This window comes from Dermacentor variabilis, chromosome 11, assembly GCF_050947875.1.
Source record: "Dermacentor variabilis isolate Ectoservices chromosome 11, ASM5094787v1, whole genome shotgun sequence".
Lineage (NCBI taxonomy): Eukaryota > Metazoa > Arthropoda > Arachnida > Ixodida > Ixodidae > Dermacentor > Dermacentor variabilis.
The window spans coordinates 49613901-49620326 of record NC_134578.1 but is presented as its reverse complement, the minus strand read 5'-3'; positions in this window follow the sequence as shown (position 1 = coordinate 49620326).

Below are 6426 nucleotides of genomic sequence, written 5' to 3'. Positions count from 1 at the left end.
GGATATGTTAAACATGATCGTTTGAGTGCAGTGCGGTCATACGGGGACCCAGGGGGCCTAGGAGGTTCCAAATACCTTTTCAAAGTAAAGTTTTTTCCTCCTCCTTCCTTTTAAGTGCTATGGCAACAATAACTCAACAACAAGTCAACAGAACAACCACGTCATTTCAATGCTGCATCAATGGTAACCCAACAAAAATTTTACAAACCGAACACAACGCGCTGTGTTAGCACAATGGTCTTTTTATGGTAACTTAACAATTATTCAACATTGAAACACCCAATTGTGTTTCAATAAAATTTCAGTGGTTAACCAAGAGCCCTCAACACTGAACTCAATCATATTACAACAAACTCTCCATGACTTCTCAAAACAAAACTGAACATTGACCAATGGTATTCAATGCCTTCTCAATAATTTTTGTAAGGGTGGCCATATTGACGACTGTTGGAGTGGCGTTCGAATGCGTGGACATGCGTACCAAGTTCGTATGTGCACCTAAACACAAAGCTATGAGCTGCCTGAGTATGTGCACGTGAACACGCGTATTTGCATGCCTTCCGATGGCTAATCGATCCGATCTTCGTACATGCTTTCGCGCTTCCCGAAATCGGCGTTGCTTTTGTCAACGTTCGCTTGGTTCATATCGCTGTTTACCATTTATTTCGCTACTTCGGTCTCTTTGAATAGTTGGGCAATCTTTCCCAATAAACAGTGGCACATATCCAATGCCCCAACTTGTCTACTAGCTTGCCAATGTAAGTCATAGCAGGCCTAGGCCTAGGCCAATCGCGTGCTCCTAACAACGATCCCCGATCGCGATTCATGGTGCATATCCTCATGCGATCAGTGAATCACGGAACCTTACGGGCACATCAGTCGACAAACGAAGGGGCAAACTTGCTTCTCAACCGCGCTGCCAAATAAATACCACGATGTAGCGCATTTCCTAATCCCAGTACCCCAGTTGAACCCTTTAGCTACATCCCCTGCCCCACGTGTCCTGGTAGGCACTTTGTTGGAATGCCATCCATCAAGCGGCCGCACTTCATGCGGTGGTATCTGCTCCGGATGGGCGCTATCTGTTTGCCACATTTACGTCTGCATACCCGTTGGGTCACATTTGAACATGCGTTACCGGTAATTAAAAAGGGCCCATGCCAATATTGCATACGCACTTTCGAAGCAAGAGAGCATATCCAGCGGCACATGCTTAATGACCCAAGTTGTCTGCAAGGCCACAAAGAGGTCAGCAACATGATTGCTTTTGTGGCACGTACCAAATGGCCCATGTTTCTGCTCTGCAGGACAACTGCCATAAGTGAACTTGAAATAAGTATGTACCAGGGTAAAAGGGGGTAAAGATTATTAATAAAAAAACTGACATTGATGCACGGGTCTTGGTAGGAGGAGAAGTTGCGCATGCGTCAACTGTTTTCGCACGGTAATGTATTTTAGAGGTGTTATCAATGCACATGTCTTGAAAGGAGTTGAAGTTGCGCATGCGTCGGAGGTTATGTGCGGCAATGTGAAGTTCAATAAAGTACAGTTGAAAGTCCAGCGTCCGTCCGTGTCTAACGCCTTTTCCTTGTGTACACGTCCTTTGTGTTTCGCTGGTACCCCCTTTTTTCAAGTTCATCATGCACCAACTGTCCCAAGAGCTTGCGCTAATGAGCCAGAAGTGGCCTAAGTTGCGTCTCCTCCCACAAGCGACCACAAACGTACAAACTTCAGGGGGAAAAGGCCCAAGAAAGCTCTATTCTTTTAAACGAACTGTAAAGATTTAAGGCAGAATATCTTGAAGCATTCGAAAAAAATACATTCTTGATGAGCGAATGCGTCAGTGCTGACGTATCCTGCCTACATTTCGCAATGCTTCAAGAAACCAAACAATGTCGTTGTCCAGGCTTCGTTTCTCGCCTCCCGTCCACGGCTGGGGAACTTTTAGGCGAGGAAATCAAAAGGGCAGCACACGCGCACGCGTTCGAGCGAGCAAATTTTAGGCAACTACGGCGTTTCATCAGCAACATTCACCGAAAAAAATAAATTCACACTGCCATATTTCTACACAGGCAAAATATAAGGAATTGCATTGAGCCGTCTTATTTCTTTCCTGTCCTCCTCCGTTCACGGTCGGCCAATCTCGTTGATCACGTGGGAGGACCACCGCTGAGACCACAGGTGAGACACGGAAAGTAATTGTAAGAGAATCTCGGAAGTGCCGCGGCGCCACACAACTACAAACAGGGCTCAGCACCCGCAGTCTTCATTATGCAGAAATTCGGAGTACATCTATCGTGTTCTAATGATTATCTTCGTATTTTATAATGAATATATTTTTTCAGAAGACCTTTTACCTTATATTTTCGGTGGATGATTTTTCGCATAAAGCTAACCTTTCTTACTCGTCGAATGTCTGACTGTGTAGCTCTGTAGACGACGTAAAGGGCTATTTCAAGATTCTGCGCTTCATCACTAGATGTAACCAATACCGAGATTAACAGGAAATAATAAAGATTTTGGCAAGGTCACAAAGCCATAGCAAGAGGTAACGATTGTTGGACTAGGAGCGTGTGTATTTCTATGCGGGTACAAAGCTCTATCGAATTTTGACGATAACGTTGCCTTAGGTAAACAGCCTTAGTGAACTTCACCCTCCAGTGTGGTCGCGCCGAAGGAATTCCATGGTATCCTGGCAAGAATTCAATCTTTACCTTTTTCTCTTTTTTTGCCCCAGTGACAGACAGAACGGACGCAAACCAGAAAAGCTCAGGCTGGAACATCACGTTGACCTTGGCGCCCGCTGCTCGCTGCTATGCTCTGGTCACCGCCTTAACGCTTTCGTGAAGTGGCTTTCAACCACCTTTCTTTTTTAGTTAAAACCGAATTCCGAGAAAATAGTTCAACCTGTTTTCGCGTTCCCCCCCATCTTCGGTTGACGCAAAAAAAAAACATTACCCGTAGCTATAAGGCTCTGCTAAATAGTGCGTCTGTATGGCGTCACTGCAGACCATAACCGACACTTCCTACTTAAACCTGAAGGGAGCTCAAGGGCAGAAACGCTTGACAAGCCAGCATTAATACGCAATGGTTGGTTTCCAACATGAAAAGCTAATGTTTTTTGTTAGACATCCCGGTTATATGTCAGAAGCAGTACCTCCGCATACGTGGACAATGTGACCACTTTACTCAATGTCGAGTTCGGTAAAATCTGCTTTTCTTTGCATATGTGCAAAGAGATCGAGATGCAACGTTGTGCGGGAGGGTTGTCAAGTTTCCGCTCCATAACGATTCCTCGCGTGGTTTCGTAGTATTCAGAACCCACTTTATGGGTTGCTTTTCGACGCCCGAGACGACAAAACGGCCTCTGTCAAACCAGTTCGATCATTCTCGAAAGCTGACGGCCGGAACATAACTGAACCACCTTGATACATTTTCGCCGGCATCTGACTTGACATCCCGCATTAATATCTTGCTCAATTGCTTCCCGAGTAACTTTGACAAGGATTTAAGAGAATGTGCGATGCACCGTTCGAGGGGACCGAGCACGGTTGTCCTTTTCACAAGACAATTTCTCGTTTTCCAGATGACATCTCTGCCTCCGATGTTCTGGGCACTCCAAGCTACGTCAAGCGAAATATACGCGTGTATGTATGTATGTAAAATATGTATGCACTCCTTAGTCTTTTCGAAGACGAAGTAGGCGTCATGAACCATACGTCAGCCTATGTGAACTTTGTTTTGAATTTATCAGCCTACAGCTGCCTGGAAATTAAGCTAAATCTATGGAAGGCTGCCTCGGCAGATATTTCTTTACAATGGAGTGCCTGAGTCGCATCTCTTCTTGTGCAACGCACACCCTTCCTAAATGTTCGCTGACTCAAATCTCACACTTTTGCTGTGATCGGAAGGAGCGCAGTAGAGAAAGAAAGACCATGGGACATTTACTTGCATAGAGCGGAGCTCGCGTCAAGAGCGGTTCTGGGGAATGCAGAAAACAAAAGGTTGCCCGAGAGATTTGTCCCTCTCAAATCACGATATCCGTCAGCATTCGTATTTACATGCCGTGTGCGGGGATACCAATCTTGCACTTCATGTCGATATATGTCAGCGCGCAGAATCCCAAAAGGACACATAGTGTAAGAGCAGAATTGCTGTACGACGAATTATCACCGCAATGAGACTTCCGTTGGCTGTCATCGCCCTTTTTCTGACCGAATCCCACGCAGGCAAGTTTTAATATTTTCCTCCGAAATCGAAGCATTACGTGTTTCCGCGATGAATTGCGCAAACTACGGAATTCAGACGTAATTGCTAGCTCTAAGAAGACGTCCGACTACAACGTGCAGCTAGAACGAACGTCTTTTTAGCTATCTCTTAATTCTTGAATACGCACCAACTAGCCCAGATTTCTACACTAATTGTATTAACTCGTTCGTGATTAGAGAAAATTTCCACTAAATTTAACCATATTGGTCGCATAAAAAAGTTATGGCACCTTTATACTTGTCTTTCGAGCATTTAGACCATTGCACTGAAGACATCTATTATATTGTATCTATTGGATTCGTGACTTGGAAGGACAATCTTTCAGGACGCGGGCATAAGAAGTGCTAACATCTTGTATCCGTGTCTTTGACACGCCGAAGCTTTCAAGTCATCAGTCCTTGTCAGCCTGCTCAGCTTCCTCATTTTTAACCGAACTGCACTTCCGTTATGCGTGCTGTTATATGCCAGAAGCTATGGTTTGTCAATTATGCTGCCCTATTCTTTAGACTCGAGGGATGTAATACCTAGCATAGGGTTGTGATCACCTGAAGTGATGGTATCAATTTGCATTGTGAGAGAGATTGCTGTTTACGTAGTATTTTTCTCACCAGCGGCTAAGTACTGCACCTGTTTGAACGTCAAGCTTTTACTCCGAGAGGCCGTTGCATCGTGCTTCCCTGAGGAAAAGCTTCGGACCGGGGCTTCCGCGATCAAGCCGATTTTAAACGAACGCGTTTCGTTGCCGCTTTCGACCGTTTTTGTGGTTGGCGGTAGTCGGTGGTAGTCGATGGTAGGACATGGGTGCAATGGCACCGAGAAACAGCGCGTGCTCTCGCACACGCAATTCGCGGAGAGGGGGAGGGGGCGGAGGGGAAGGCAGGATTATCGATCACTGGCAACTTGGTTTGTTATTTCTGGGTATTCGCTTGCATTGACAGTCATCGTCGACGGGTTCTACAATTTCTTTTCTTTGCCTACGAATGTAAGTGTAAAGTTTGGACTGCAGTCCCCATTGAGAAATTAGGACGAACTTTGTATTACACTCGCCGATTTTAGTTTGTGTGCCTGAATTAGGAAGAACTGAGTCTATCTCTTTTTCTCTTTCGGCGAGCCTTTGGCTCGTATACTTTTGCTCACAGGTATAACTAAGAAAAAAAATTGACAGTCTCTTTAGGATACGACAAAGCGTGTGAAGGCGAAGGCTTGCGCGCTCAAAATTCATTCGTTAAATTACTGACATTCTCATTCGAATGCGTTATTAGTTCTTACTACTTGTTTTATCCCACCAAAAGTTGTTAGTTCGAGTACTTTGATTGACACTACCTTAATTACTGGCGTCTTAATTGACTTTGCGCTGATTAACAACAAAAATCTTGAGTTCGAGTGCCTTAATGAACTCTATATTATATGCATGTGCCCTAATTAACTTCACTTTAACGCCAAAACTCGCGGGTTCGACTTCCACATATGATTGAGCGTTGGACTCCCACCTGATGATGTATGGGGTTTTATGGCGCAAGGGCCAGATATGACCAAAGAGCGCCATACATATGGTGATCGGTTTTCAATGAATATTTCGTGAAGTGAAGAAATGTACTTCGAATGGTGGATGTGGCATGGCTGTAAATAGGCCTAAAATCAGTCCCTCTGAATTGCATAAAATAAATAAGTATTAAAACAATGACGATGACCAGAGGTATGAACTATGGAACTGTCATGTTACACGCGGACGATGAAACAAAACATGTAGTGAACGCAGCACTGATGTCTCACCAGGGCCCTTGAATGCAAGGGCCTGGAGACACGTGCTATGCTAGTGTAACAAACGCAGCAGCAGACTCTGCTAAGAAGCCGTACTACGTAACACTTGGTCGGATAACGTGCAATGTTTGAATGTCATTTAAATAATTTAAAACTGATGTGGTGTTGAATTGGGGGTTCGAGCTTAGAAATTGTGGTGGATTCAATGGGATATGGTGTTGATACGCCAAGGGAAAATACTTTTTCTCTCGCATTCTGTTTCCCTACATGCCACGAAGACGCGGATGATCGTCAGTCTTTCACCACATCTACCACATGTAAGAGGTTCCTCACCAGTCAGCAAGAAGTTGTGTGTACTGTATGTGTGCCCTATTCTTAGTCGACAGAATGCGACAT